The following is a 15,685-nucleotide window of genomic DNA, read 5'->3' as shown; positions in this document are numbered from 1 at the left end:
GCCCGTTTCATAACGCCACCTCCTGCTTCCTGGACAAATCCAACTGTTTTTCCCCAACTCACTCATCCTCGGCCCCACCTCTTCTATTCCACGCTGTTTCTGGTCCCAACGACACACCTTAAATAATATTCATTTGCCTAACCTTGATCTTGGTGGCAAATGAAAGGGGCATTTCTGTAGCACCTTTCACCAAAGTGTCCAAGAACTCTGTGAAGCCTGGCCAGCACGGAGGGCGTAACGTCTACTCAAAATCTCCAGCCGGTGACAAGGCAGAGCTCTAGGGTTTCCTTTGCAACGGGGTGCCAGCCCAGGGCCGCTGGCTGGGGAGTCCGGGAGTCAGTGTGAGGGACCGTGTCAGGCCTGGCAGTGGTCCTGCCCCAGCAGACAGCCAACAGCACCACGCGGGTGGGTGGGTGATGCCATCACTGGCCCACTGGAAGAACTCCGGTTGGACGAAATAAACATCATTGGATTAAACAGCCACTTGGATGATGGAACTGCCACAAAGAGGTAGCTCTGTGGGCAAGAGCAGACTTATTGATCGGAAACATGTGTTCAAATCCTACCGCTCAACGTACCAGAATGTGTGTGAACCAGCACGTCCGGGATGAAGACATCAGTCTTGGCTTCCGTCTTGCATATGTAAAATTGCTCCAGGAATGAATAGCCTAGGCTGTTTGTGTGCCAGGCTCTTCAACTGGGATCAAGACACAAAACATCGTTGCTGGGTAAGGAAGATGAGGTGCCCGGAATGTGAAATCTTCCAGAGAGTGGGGCAGGAGGAGAACCAGGCTGGTGCCAGAATACCTGCAAAACAGGAAAAGGACAAAGACTTAGCAGCAGTTTACATCTACTGCCTTTAGGTCTCTGACCAAGATCCCTGGAAGAACTTTTTCCTTCAAATGGAAATTTACCTCTTTGAATAGTCCCTTGGAAGAGGACCTCAAATTAGCAGAGAGTCTGCTGATGGGGACCATTTGCAATAGGGAGGCAACGCCCTTTGCCATAAATATTGAAGAGATTAAAAAATCGAATAACAGTAAACACACACCCCCCTCCTTAAGAAAATAAAAACTTCACTGAAACCTCGGTAACCCGTTTATCCCATCGACAATGAAGCTTGGCAGGTTGCTAACTGGAACAATTCAATTCAACAATTCAACAATTCTAATTCAACGTGTACATTTAAGAACATGTTCAAGCTGCAGTGATTCAATTTCACAAAACACGCATTCCATCAGGTCTGTTTGAGCGTGGCCTCTCCCGTGCCATGATCTTAGAGAAACCGGATTTGATTTATGAGGACTCCGAGGAGAATAGTCAGGGTTCGCCAGACCACCCCCCCTTCTGTTGTAATCACAGAGGACTCCTTGCTCTGTGGCGACCACACGCACAGTCCTGGGAGGGGTCCTCCAAGGGTGACGTGGGTGACAGCAGTTTGGCTGTTGTGTCTACATTGATTTTTTTTTTTTCTTTTTCATAAGAAAAAGGAGACTCACTTTTTATTTGGAAGTAAAATGTCTTTTTCCCTAAAGAAAATGACTTCTTTTTTCCATCTGTAACAATTCATTTATATCTCCTCAAAATTAGAGTTTTTGGCAGGCTTTCTTTACTTGCAGAAATACAAAACACAGAGAGTCTGCTATGAAATAAATAACTGAGAAGAAGCCAGAGCACACACGCATCGTCTTATTCCCCAAGACCCTCTCCAGTGAGATTCATAGGCTCCCTTGGTGGATATGGGTCTCCACTGGGAAAGGTCTACTCTTCTAGTCTCTGAAAACCATCCTGCTAATTCAAGGAGTGATTCGCCAGGTAGGTTTCAACTGGAATAAGCTTATGGAACATTTCAGATTGTGTCAACTGTGTTGCAACCAAGAGATCAAGAAACAGAAATGAGAGTGATTTCTCCGCCTTGACAAGTGGGATGGATTACGCAATGGATGATAGTTAATTAGTTACATAGTGTATAAGGATTCTGCAGCAGCCATGCCAGTTCTCTACATGGTAAATCAGGACCAAAGAATGTTTTGTAGCGTGGATAACTGGCTGTATTCACAGAAGAGAAAAAGATCTCTTATCTCAGAGAACCACCTGAGAGGAGCTGGTTTCTGAAGGACCTAGGGACCAGCTGGCTAGAAAGGAAAGTGTGCGGACCAGAGTTGCGAGATCAGAGATGCCAAACCTTTCCACCTTCTGTATGCCCTGTAGAGGCAGGCTGGGCTACTTTAGGATGGAACCCTAACTTATTTTTGCATGACAAAGAGAGCACTTCTATTTTCATTCAAAAAAAAACTTACCCTATGTGTTAGACTGGACAATTTTAAAAAGAAGTTTACTTAGCTGGCGTATAGTTGGACACTTCTGTTTTGTAGAATTCTACATTCTAATGTAGAATTTATCGGCCCCATGGCTCAAAGGTTTCCAGGTAACAAAATGAAGGTTCTTAAAGAAGGAGGCAGAGGGAAGAGTCAAACCCTATACCCTTCCCTCTGTGGGTCCCTCGGCCACAGGCTGGGGGAAGAAGAGACGTTTAGTATTGGACCCAAACTTGAAAGCGGGCGGGACCTTTCAATACCAGAAAAACGAGACTTCATCACAAAAAAATGAGACTCGTTTCCATAATTAGAAATGTCTGGAAAGCAATAAGGTATGGTCAAGTTGTCTTTAAGGGTTAGGAAAAGGTCCTTAAGATGTAACGTGTGACGGCAGCGTTAGAGAAAGACAAAGTGTCTTTTCCTCTGCGTCAGTTCAGAACTGCACAACCCACGAGCTCCATTTTCATCCTAGGAGACCACAGGCACACTGCTTCTCTATCTCCATCAAACCAACTTCTCCAAGCAGCTGGCAGTCTCACTGCACCTTACCCTCTGCGTCATCAAGCATTACCCCATCCGCTACTCTATCCAGCAAAGAAACTTGTTTCCATTATCGCCCTCCAAAGAGATTTTTGAAATGTTTTTCTCCTAATCAACACCCTGATTGACTAGCCTTACAATCCTACTCCTGGGCATGTATCCAGAGAAAAACATGATTCAAAAGGACACATGCACCCCAATGTTCGGAGCAGCACTGTGTACAATAGCCAAGACGTGGAAGCAACCTAAACGTCCACTGACAGAGGAATGGATAAAGATGTGGTACACGTATACGATGGAACATTTCTCAGCCATCAAAAAGAATGAAATCATGCCATTGGCAGCTACATGGATGGACCTAGAGATTACCATACTAAGTGAAGTAAGTCAGACACAAAAAGACCAAGATCATATGATATTGCTTATATGCGGAATCTAAAAAAAAAAAAAAAGATACAAATGAACTTATTTACAAAACAGAAACAGACTCACAGACTTACAGAATGAATTTATGGTGACCAGCGGGGCGAAGGGTGGGGGGAGGGATAGACTGGGAGTTTGGGATTGACATGTACACACTACTACATTTAAAATAGATAACCAACAAGGACGTATGGGAAAAAATACAAAGCAAAACAAAAAACACCCCGTGAAATTCTAATACTATGGATTTCCCTGCATCTGTTTATATACTGTATTATGTCATGCTTTATACATAATAAGATTTCTTTCCACTCTCTGTCCCCAAGAACATTTTCTGAGGATGCCTGCCTTAGGCAACTCTCTGACTCCCTCTGCCTCAGGTAAAATAAAGAAGTGAGTCTGGAGTTGGTGGTTTTCCGTGTTGTATACGAAGGAGGCATAGGGTTGCACAGAGTAGCTGCACGACCACCCAAAGGAGTGCCGGCGAGGCGCCATTTTGCCCATCAGCCACAAGGGCCACCATCCACCCACCCCATACCCTGCATGCACACAATGGAGGGGGCCTTCCAATTCAACCTCAGCAGCTCTGCTGTCATAGGTCTCCACTTTAGGGTTCTCTGCTTTATGCCAGTTTATAAAATTGCTTCAGGGTTTTTAAAAAAAAGTGAGAAGTCCTTTTGTCCCAGTGTACCTGAATGGCCCGCACACTTTCAGCTTCCGGCTCTGTTTAATAAGGTGACAATGCCAACGTGAATTTTACTAAAAAGGCAAGTATGTACTCATAAAGCCTCAAAAACATTGGTGGGATCCCACCAGACAGGGAAAATGTATCCTTTGTGGGGACTGTTCTGTGTGCCCCTCAGATCACTCCCACTGGCCCTTTGCTGATAAGCCCCACTCCATTCACCCCTGGAAGAGTCCTGCCACTGATGCATATTTATAGCTTTATATATATTTTGGAAAAAAATTGAACTTATAATATAGCATGTAGCTTTTTTGGATTTCATTACATTTCAACTGCATTACATTCAATGGACTATAATGCATTACATTTCAGTGCTAATTGAAATTAAAATATGACAACTCTGTGACATTTGATTATGATCTATCTGGGCCTTATTTCATGGTGAGCAAACTTCCATGCAAGAGGTCAACACCGTAACAATTTCACTGCTCTTCCCATTTGTACAGCTTGCAGCAGGATGATCCAATCAACCACATCGTTCAGTTGATTTGACACAAAAGCGATAGAACTGCAGACCCAGATCCCCAGTGTAAGTCTACCTGAAGTTCTTGCCCTGCTATGAAGAGCTGTTAAGCAGGAACAGACATATCTTCTTGTTAATGAACGAGACGTCACGGGAAAACAGAGCGGGGAGTGACTGACTCGGCTTAGAGGCTCCTGTGACAGGGTCAGGTGATTTTGAGCTGGGTTTTGTAGGGTCTCGCCAAGAAGAGAATGCAATAGGATTCCAGATACAGGAAATGCCTTGATTAACACATCCCAGGAGGCTTCCCGTGTATGGTATTGCCATCTAGTTCTTGGATTTTTCAGGCAAAGTTGATATGAGACGTGGCAGGAAGGGGCGGGGGATGGGAGCAGGGCTAGTGGAGAAAAGAAACCACTCGGTAAGCTTTCCTCATCCTCAAGAATTTTACACAACGGCAACATGCCTGAGGTTTGCCCTGTAGGTGACGGCAAGTCCCTGACAGCTTTACGCAGGGGAAGAGGTTTGTTTTTTATTACTTTGGCAAGTCCAAAGTTGCACAAAATGTAGACAGTAAGTATAAAAGCCATGCAGTGTGAGTGTGTCAAGGTTGGGTCTGGCGATTCTTACATCCTAGACTCAATATTACGCAGAAGCCCACGCCACTGAACTGAGTCCTACCAAGATTTCTACTGAGGGTAATATGATTAAGTTCCACTTAAAATAAAGCCATTTGCAATCATTTAAATACAACTGACCCAATATTTGGTTTTAAGTATTTCTCTGAGCAGAGATACTTGCATATAGATATAGGTATAAATCAATAGGTGAGGGCGAGGGAGAATACATATATATCTATGCGTATATTTGAAAAATGACAGATTTTATGCTATTTTAATTCACTGACAAAAGTCTTTGAAAGGTTTTGAACTCCAAATGAAACTACAGAATTTAAATTCCAAACAAGAACAGTGAAATAGCGAATTCAGGAGAAAAACTTCAGGCAGAGCCCTAAAGAGATTTGAAAATTGCAGAATTTCTTTAAAAATTCAGCAACCTACAAATCTCAGACAACCGTGAAGGGTATTCTCTATTGAGTCTAGTACTAGATTGGATCTTGATGGATACAATTATACAATTAACTAAGGAGCTGTGAGTTTATTTTGTTTTGATGAGCAAGAGAGATTTTGCTCTAATTATAATCTGTGCCAGCTGGCCAATTCAGGTCTCTTCCCCTCTTTTGATTTTCACAAACCAAGTATGTGCGTTCTACACACCATGCTGGTAACCAGTAAATGTTGCCTGTAATGCATACTGTTTGGCAGGACATATGTGAGCATTTCCATACATCTAATTCCAGCATGAGTATTGTACTCTGGGTGGAAAAGTTCTTAGCATTTATGAGATCATTGCCAATTACCATGTATATCTTCACAGATAACTTCGTGTTCAAATGTAAGCAAATCCACGCGCACATTTTCCAACTGGACGCATGATGGCAGGCTCATAGCGCATGGTTGAGAGAGAGTATGTACAAGCTCCATTACTCTGATGACTGATCAAATATCATCAATTTAATCATCTTTCAAATTACACTCTCCTTACAAAAGTAGAGATTTTTGTTTCTTTGCCATATATAGAAAGCTGAAAGCTGTGATTCTTCCAACATGGAAAATAAGCTTGAGCTTCTTAAAATCAAATTAATTTTTGTAGTGGCTCTTCCTTAAAAAAATTAAATATAGAAGAACAAAACCAAAGTTTATCGAGAGAGATGGATAACTTACTTCGTAGAATGACGTTCTACTTTACAAGAAGATTCACAGCAGGATTCCTTGAAATATTGGACATACCTAGTGCCCACACATGTGGAAAGAGTTAAAAGTCATGATCTGGAAATCATCCGTTGCATTATATTATCAAGTAAATCACATAAACTCATTTATGTTTAAACTCTGCCAGCGTCTAGCATTTCTTCTTCTTAGTGTCTGCCCACATTGATTGAGAAAGAGAGTTACACAATGTTGCCCATAGCTGCTTATAAACTTCTGAGAGCCACTCGAGAGAATCTATTTCAAAGATACTCAGCGTAGGCTGAATAAATGGTTTGATGAAATAGCTTGGGGAGTGGAACCATTTCCAAATCTAAAGTCTTTTCCATCCATCTCTTTCCCAGGAGGTTTACTGGCCACTCTTTGGACATGACCTATGCTAAATGACCTCATGTACCGGAGCTGCCTGTCCAATCACTGTTAAACAGAAGTGACAAAGTTCTAGCAGATGATTAAGCCAGGAACATATGCTCATCCTATGGAACTGGATGCTATTCTCTGATGAGCTTAGAGACATAACATTGAATATAGGAAGATGCCAAGGATGATCTAACTGGACTTGGACTTAGCTGAGGGGCCATGTTTATACTAGAGGTAATAGGGAGCTCATCATCTGATGAAAAATCAAATAAGTTATCTGATGTATACTGAAAACTGAAAAAACAAGCAGCAAGGAACGTCATAGCACTATTGTTATGAAAATAACATGGGGTTGTGTTTTTGATTAAGGAGATGTGGAAGAGTTTGTTCATAGCTCACTCAGGCCAGGGAGCAGATTTCCAGGTAAGGTGGGACACAGAGTGCACTTTAGATCATCCTGCTTGACTTGTGTCATTTCTTTAAACAACAGACACACGGAATATTTCTAATCAGACACATTTTAAGGAGGCTGTGTCATTTACTTTCTGATTCCTTAACTTACTTAAATTTTCCCGTTACAACTGCCATGTCACCTTTCTTCAAATACAGAGAAATTGGGGGTCTTAGCTCAGGCTGCTACAACACAATCTCACATACTGGGTGGTTCAGAAACAACAGAAATTTATTTCTCACGGTTCTGGAGGCTGGAAGTCAGATCAGAGTACGAGCATGGTCGGGTTCTGGTGGGGACCCTCCTCCTGGTTCACAGACAGAAGAATTTGGGGTACACAAACATTCAGTCCATAACAGTTAGTCTTTAATAAACTTTAGTAACTAAAAGAAGAATCACTGATTAGAAATTATTTGCTTTCACTGATTCAGATTAAGTTGCCTTTAATACACAAACATTCCTTTAAAATGACTCTTTAGAAGTCATTGTAACTCTTCATGTTTGACAGTAGATGATTGACTAGATAAAATGATAGATTACACAATAGATTAGATAGATAGACACACAGAGAGAGGGGGAGAGAAGAAAGAAGGAAGGAGAGAGGGACGGAGGGACAGAATGAAGGAAGGAAGCAAGCACGGAAGGAAAGAAACAAGGAAGAAAGAAAGAAAGGAAGAGAGAAAGAAAGAAGAAAGAAATAGTCATCCTGGGTTCCTCCCAAAAGAAAGCTTCAAAAAACAACTTTTGTGCAGGTGGCTTATTTAGGTGGTGATCTCAGGAATCAGGGTAAAGAATGGAAAGCGTTGTGGATAAATGGGGCTAATCCTCCCCTATCTGCTTAGGTCTGTATAGATATGCTTTTGGGATTTCACCTTCAGGTGGAGCATTTACAGTTGACCCTAAACAACTCAGGGGTTAAGGGCACTGACCCTCTAAACAGTGGAGAATTTGCATACAACTTTACAGTCGGCCCTCTGTATCCATGGTTCCTCCATATCTTCGAGGTTCTGCATCCTGGATTCAACCAACCGGGCATCCTGTAATACCGTAGTATTTATTGTTGAAAAAAATCCATGGATGAGTGGACCCGTGCATGTCAAACCCATGTGGTTCAAGGATCAACTGCATCCAACAGCATTCAGGCAGTACGGACTGTGGGCTGTCCCAGGGGTGTTAACCCCCTTCACTTCTGGGTTAGGAAGCACGCTCAGAGCTCTTCCCTGCGGTCCTACAAAGCACAGATCTGAGAAGGACCAAGGGAGAAGGCACAGGACGAGCAGTGCGGACTTCTGAAGGACAATGTCGTCAGGAAGAGTGAATCAGCCCGCAAGGAATGGCTCAGCACAGCAACCGCTGGGCTCCCAGGGAAGGAAGGCCAGTGGCTGTGTGGGTGCCACCCAGAGGAGGGGTCAGATACAGAAGATGCAGAATGTACGGGTGCTTGGTTTCTGAGAGGCATTCTTCCTGTTGACAGTGGTGCTGGTGTCTTGTTTTAGTGACTAAAGTTCATTAAAGACTAAGTGTTATGGACAATGTTTGAGCCACAATCACGACTCAGAGGAGGTGACTCGCCACTCCACTTGGACAAAGCAAAGATCAGGGCGCTTCTGAAAGATCTTGTGTGTCATCATTGCTAAGCCATATCCATCAGCCGTAAGAAAAACAGAGGCGAAAACAAGTTTTCTTTTTTTTTTTTTTTTTTTAATAAATTTATTTATTTATGGCTGCATTGGGTCTTCGTTGCTGTGCACGGGCTTTCCCTAGTTGTGGTGAGCGGGGAATACTCTTGGTTGTGGTGAGCGGGCTTCTCATTGCAGTGGCTTCTCTTGTGGAGCACGGGCTCTACGCACACGGGTTTCAGTAGTTGTGGCACACAGGCTCAGTAGCTGTGGCTTGTGAGCTCAGTGGTTGTGGCTCGCGGGCTCTAGGCGCACGGGCTTCAGTAGTTGTGGCACGTGGGCTCAGTAGTTGTGGCTCGTGGGCTTCAGTAGTTGTGGTGCACGGGCTTAGTTGCTCCACGGCATGTGGGATCTTCCCAGACCAGGGCTTGAACCCATGTCCCCTGCATTGGCAGGTGGATTCTTAACCACTGTGCCATCAGGGAAGCCCCCAAAGGTGAAAATATACTTTTTTAGTCATTAAAATCGATAGAAATTTCTGTAGCATAATTGGTCTGCATCCTAAATGTAGTGATCTCATCAAAGATAACTTATGCCATTTTCTGACATGGTCGCATTTTTATCACATCATTTCTTTAAGACAGTGGAAAAAAGCATAAAAATCACCAGTCTGTTTTTCAAATGCAGTATTCAAATAGGAATACAAATACATAGTGTTTATTTTAGATTCCACCAACACCCAAAAGGATCATATAACTTGTGTATGGCCAGAAAATAGAAAAATTACTAATATTCTTCCAAAGGTTGAAATTCATTATTAGGCGTTTTTGGGTTCTTATTAAGGTTCTGTCTCCACAGGACGCCAGATATTATGAATGAGTCAAGAGAGCGTGAAAAATGTGCAGGAGGGGTAAAATTAATATGAAAGACAGTCATGGTATTATTTCATATGGATTTTAAAAAGACTAGCATGATATAAAAATTATCTTGTACATTTATATGCATTGTCATAAAATTTGAGCATCTTTTCTTCACTGAAATTCAAAAACAAAATTACAGTGTTGCTGCTGGACGCTGCTCCCTGTAAATCTTCAAGAATTTGAGGGATATCCATTTGTCCTGTAAGAGTTAAATAGTTCTGCCTTGTAGCAAAGACATATAGAAAATGACTTTTTGAGGTCCCTTGCAGCGTTTTAAAATATCACTGAAAATTATTTCAGGAGCCCATAGAACCATTGCTTTTTCTATTTGTAATAAATAGGCTATAAGAATAACGCTTTAATGATGGTTTCTGGATCATTCAACCCATCAACAGGGTCTTGGCATCTAGTCTGACCTTTCCTTGCCTGGGTTGGGTGGCCCCGTGGAGCACTGTCCAAGGGTCTCAGTGGATTGACTGAGTTTCCTGACTCAGCCTGAGACTCTCCGTGCAGGGACAGAGGGGTTTCCATGTTTAGGTAATAGGCCGAGGAGTTCTATACGACACAATCCACTGGCACACACTTCCAACGCACCATCTGGTGGGGTTTTCTTTGTTTTTTAATGGTACCTGAGTCCCTTACAGTCAAGAGTCCTGAAACATCAGTGTCTAAGACTTCATTATTTTTTTAAAAATCCTGAGATTTCTCTTAAATTATGTTGGCAGTATAAGAGCGTTGCAGGTACTGAAAGTTACAAAGGAATAAGATTTCAGAGGCACGACAGAAAGCGAAATAGTACAATATCATTATCACCACCAAATTTTAGCACTACCTGTCAATTCTTCATGTGTTAGAAAAATGTATAGTGATGGTCTTATTTGGGTTTTTTCCATGCACCCCAATGTTCACTGCAGCACTATTTACAACAGGCAAGACACAGAAGCAACATAAATGCCCATCAGTGGATGGATTAAGAAGGTGTGGTACATATATACACAAGGGAACATTACTCAGCCATAAAAAAGAATGAAATAATGTCATTTGCATCAACATGGATGGACGTAGAGATTATCATACTCAGTGAAGTAAATCAGACAGAGAAAGCAAATATCATATATCACTTACATGTGGAATCTTTAAAAAATGATACAAATGAACTTACTGACAAAACAGAAACAGACTCACAGACTTAGAGAACTTACGGTTACCAAAGGGGAAAGGGGGGGGGGCAGGGATAAATTAGGAGGTTGGGATTAGCAGATACACACCGCTATATATAAAATAAACAACAAGGACCCACTGGATAGCACAGAGAGCTATATTCAATATCTTGTGATAACCTATAATTGGAAAGAATCTGAAAAAGTATTATATACAAGTGAATCACTTTGATATAGACCTGAAACTAACAAACATTATAAACCAACTAGACTTCAGTAATAAAAAACAGTTTGAGGGCAAGCAGCTCATCCAGGAGGCGACTGCGAGAATCACGATGAAAGAATGAGGCAAGGTCGGAAAGGAGGGGAAGTGACAGGACTAGTAACGGGTATGCTGAGGAGCGGGAAGCCGCCGTGCACGACGAAGCTCAAGCCCCAGGGAACCTCTGCGAGACGCGAGGAACGGGTCTCAGAACGTCTTCCTCCGGGGACAAGGAATATTCATCCTCTACCTCCTACCCCTCTTTATCTGCGGTTACTGCGGATTAGGGTTCACCAGGGACCTTACTCCCCAGCACATGCAAAGGCCAGGAATGCTCTAGCAGCCAGAGACGGCCTTGGTCTGGGGAGATGCAGGTGCACGAGGTGAGAAGCTGTGGACGCGTGAAGAAATTGCTCACCAAGATACACACGGCCTGGGAGATAGCTGGAAAGGACTTCCGGGGTGGCCTCAGGCTGCACTAACCCACTCAGTCAATTATGACACAGCACTTACTTCACGGAAGACCATGTGCCAGATGTGGGCACCACAGGAAACAAACAACTTCATTCTCTTCTTCTTCTCCTCTTGGCAATTTTCTAATGCTCCAAATAAAAACTTCAATCCCTCTAGCCAGGCTTTCCCCACCATCCAAATTTAGGGCTCTCTCTTTTCTGTACCCCACAGCATTTTGGTCACATTTCCATTTTAACACCTACTGTGCCACATAATTGAGTAGGTGCCTTGTCTCATTTATCCAACACTCAAAAATGTTTTTTGAACTAATGAATGAGATGGTCACTGTGTTAGTTTTCTATCACTGCTGTAACTAGTTACCAACCACAAAGGTAGTGGCATAAGACAAAGGAATGCTGTATACTTCTGGAGGTCAGAAGTCCCACACAGGTCTCCCGGGCTACACCTGAGGTGTCAGCAAGGCTGTGCTCATTCTGGACGCAGATCTGTGTCCTTGCTACTCCCCGCTTCTGGCTGATGCCCGCACTGCTTGGCTTGTGGACCATTCCTCCCTCTTAGAGCCATCAGTGCTGCCCGTCCCCGACCATCCTGGCACAGTCACATCCCTTGTCTGACTACAGCTCACTGGGTCCCAGAGACTGCAAGGAGAGATGTGCGAATCCAGTAACCCGCAGGTCTTTACTCCGTTCTACAGGGTCCGTGGTTGCGTCCTCTGGGCAAAGTATTGCCAGTGAAAGCACAGCACTGCTCTTCTCTTCTCGGTAGAAGGAGAGGCAACCCCAACCCTTGGTTTCCGAGTTTTCTCCCCACTCCTTTCACTCTCCTCTTCCTTTATGATACTTTGGCCAAAGAGGAGTGTGCAACATGATTGTCTGCAGTTCATAATTCTGTCTATAACATTCACCAGGTGATTTCCTGCCTCCTACGCATCTGTGCTGGTCGAATGTGATGCTACTTCATGGGTTGAAGAGGCAAGCCCCGGGCACAGCAGGTCGGAGATCATTGGCTTGCGACACTTTGTAATGAAGGGGTAACGCTCTCATGAGTTCAGGAGGGCCCCTCTTGCGGAAGAAAGGATCCCAGGAACGGCAGTAACCTTATCAAAGTACTCCAGCGAATGCTGGTTATCACACCATGTCCTTCTCCTCACCCCCACCAAGTGGTGTCGAAGGCAGTATTAATATAGCAGCATGCTGTTACCACTAGTATTAAAAGGAAAGTCCGACACACAGTTCAGCATTAACCGTGCACACACACACACACACACACACACACACACACACACACATATCATGAAGGTATGGGATTTAGTGTAATATTTTTCATTCTGTATTGAGTGATAATAGAGATACTGTGATATGAAAAAAAATTAATTGCAGCCTCAATATGAAATACCAAACCTGATTATTTAAAAATATTAGTATGCATTAGAATAAAAATGTTAGATATTAAATATTTTATAAATGGATTATAAATTGTGATAATGATAGGAAAATTAGCAACAGGTATCTCAGAATAAACGTTTAACCCCAAAGGGTAGCAACTAAAACCACTATCACATATTCAAAAATGCCTCCCATGTGCATTCAAAATGACTTCATGCGTATTATTTCCTATTTACACGTCATACCTCTTCAAGCTAGGTTCCCCTTGTATGGATGGGAAAACGGAGGCCCAGAGAAGTTAAGACGCTTACTAACCATCACAAAATAACCAGGTCCTCCAGCTGTACTTAAAAAGGACCTGAAGAAGTTAAGTTAATTATATTTTAGCCGAAGCTCTTGATGGCAAAGGACCATGAATAATTACAGGAATTATTTCCCTTTTTGTAATAGGCTTTGTTTTTTAGAGCCGATTTAGGTTCACTGCAGAATTGAGCAGCAAGTAGAGAGAGTTCCATATACAGCCTGCCCCCTACACACCTACAACGTCCCCCTTTAGCAATATCTTCCACCAGAGTGGGACATTTCTTATCATCTGTAAACTTTCACTGACACGTCATCATCACCCAAATTCCAGAGTTTACATTAGGGCTCACTCTCAGTGTTGTACATTCTATGGGATTTGACAAATATATAATGACATGTATCCACCGTTAAAGTATCATGCAGAAGAGAAGCACTATCAAAGAGTATCAATCCTCTTCACTCTGTTTATTCAGAATTATTTCCTTCTGAATGTTATATCCTATATTATTTTTTTACTAATTTTTTTAGAAGTCTTCACTGAATTTATTACATCATTGCTTCTGTTTTATGTTTTGTTTTTTTGCGAGGCATGTGGGATCTTAGCTCCCCGACCAGGGATCGAACCCACACCCCCTGCATTGGAAAGCGAAGTCTTAACCACTGGACCACCAGGGAAGTCCCAATCCTATATTATTTTTTTAAAGCCTCGTTAGATCACGGTTCTCTCAATTGTAAAATGAGGAATCAAATTATCCCTTTGTTTCCTACAAAGATAGTATGAATGCATTTGCAAATGGAAAAATCTATCTCATCTACAGAATTTTGAAAAAAACTATGGATCAGGTTTCTTCAATATCACATAAGTTATTCAGTATTAGTTCTAGCTCTATGAAATTCAAAGAAACCACATTGCACGTTGGCAGTAATCCAGAGTTACAGGCCTAACTCACCCACAACAGTCCCAGAAGGAAGCTGAAGCCATCTCTACAAAGTGCCCAGTCAGTTCAATCTAATATATTAAATGACAGCAAATATTAAAGACACAGCATTCCCTCAAGGCTCAAATTATATATCAATCTCAGGATGGATTTGACTTAAAGAAGGAATTAGGTATATGAAAATAAACAATTTTACTTCAAGCATGGAGTTGATAACAGAGTTACATGGAGCTACGGCTAATTGGTTACGCGTAGTTGATTGAACTAAAATTCACTGGGTGAGTTGTATGTAAGGAAAATGGAAAACAGTAAAAGAGGAAAAATGGAGACTTTTCATTAAGTACAGTCCTTGCTCTTAGAGAACGAAGTCGACAAATAAATATGTTTTTCCCCAAAGTATGCCAAACTTTAAATAAACCCTGTTATTTAAAGTTAATGGCTGCAATAAAGAATACTTTGCATTCAGTGTATATATGGAGCATGATTTGAAAGTTGGGTACTTCCAATTAAGATGACTAATGCCAGCTACTAAACTATTGAATAAAAGAACTACAAGTATGATACCAAAATGGGTCATGGAACTCTCACCCAAATGAAATTATAAAACCCTCTTTCTGTCCCATGGTTGTACAGTGTCTGAATTCCCTTCCATCAGTCGTGTCTTTGAGGCGAGGCAATTCTGTTTTGGGGAGGATGAGGTCGTTAGACCATTATTAGTCATCAAAAACCAGTGTAGTGCTCAATTGTTTATTCTCCTACTCAAAGAAAATTATCAAAGAAGCAGTTTTTAAGGTAAGCAGCACCTCATACTCATTTTTGTAATGTAATCAAAGATAGAAAAGTGCACTGTACACATTAGGTTTTGCTGAGTGGATGAATGACTGAATGGACGGATGAATGAGTGAATGGACGGATGAATGAGTGAATGGACACACGAGTGATTATTATATACTAGGACAAAGAGGCTTTTACAAAATTTCCCAGACTATTGGGAAGCAAAGAGAGGAGACTTCTCATGTGTAGCAAGAGCGTCACATATAGAATTACATATCCAAGTACTAAGAAATAAGTAATATCAGCAGGAGGTCGTGTGCCTCAGCTGAACTAGGTAGGCAATCAAGTCACACCGAGGTCAGCTGTGTGTATCCTATGCAAAGCTGCCCTTCTTGTAGTGCCTGTCTACAATGAGCAACTACCAAGCACTAGTTCTGCCTTCATCCACTAAAGTGTTTTATTGGAGAAAAGTCACTTTTGAAAGAAGAGATAAATTACTCATTTGCTTCCCAAAAATAAGCCTTCAAAATATCTGCCACCTGAAGACTTTACTAGACATTTTTCCAAAGAAGACATACAGATGGCCAGTAGGCACATGAAAAGATGCTCAACATCACTAATTATTAGAGAAATGCAAATCAAAACTACAAGGAGGTATCACCTCACACTGGTCAGAATGGCCATCATGAAAAAGTCTACAAACAATAAATGCTGGAGAGGG

At 42.1% G+C, this 15,685-nt stretch overlaps 1 long non-coding RNA gene across 17 annotated transcripts in view; it reads right to left on the bottom strand.

Moving 5' to 3' along the window:
• LOC132356824 (uncharacterized) overlaps positions 1-15,685 on the bottom strand; it is a 551,323-nt gene that overhangs the window by 258,004 nt on the left and 277,634 nt on the right. For all 17 annotated transcript variants that reach the window (XR_009500095.1, XR_009500102.1, XR_009500103.1 and 14 more), the window contains one exon: positions 579-807. This is a non-coding gene — a long non-coding RNA (uncharacterized LOC132356824). The remainder of the gene's footprint in view (positions 1-578; positions 808-15,685) is intronic.

Source organism: Balaenoptera ricei, chromosome X (assembly GCF_028023285.1).
Source record: "Balaenoptera ricei isolate mBalRic1 chromosome X, mBalRic1.hap2, whole genome shotgun sequence".
In the NCBI taxonomy this organism is placed as follows: Eukaryota; Metazoa; Chordata; class Mammalia; order Artiodactyla; family Balaenopteridae; genus Balaenoptera; species Balaenoptera ricei.
The sequence above is the reverse complement of the archived record's forward strand: the minus strand, read 5'-3'. Positions and strand labels throughout refer to the sequence as shown.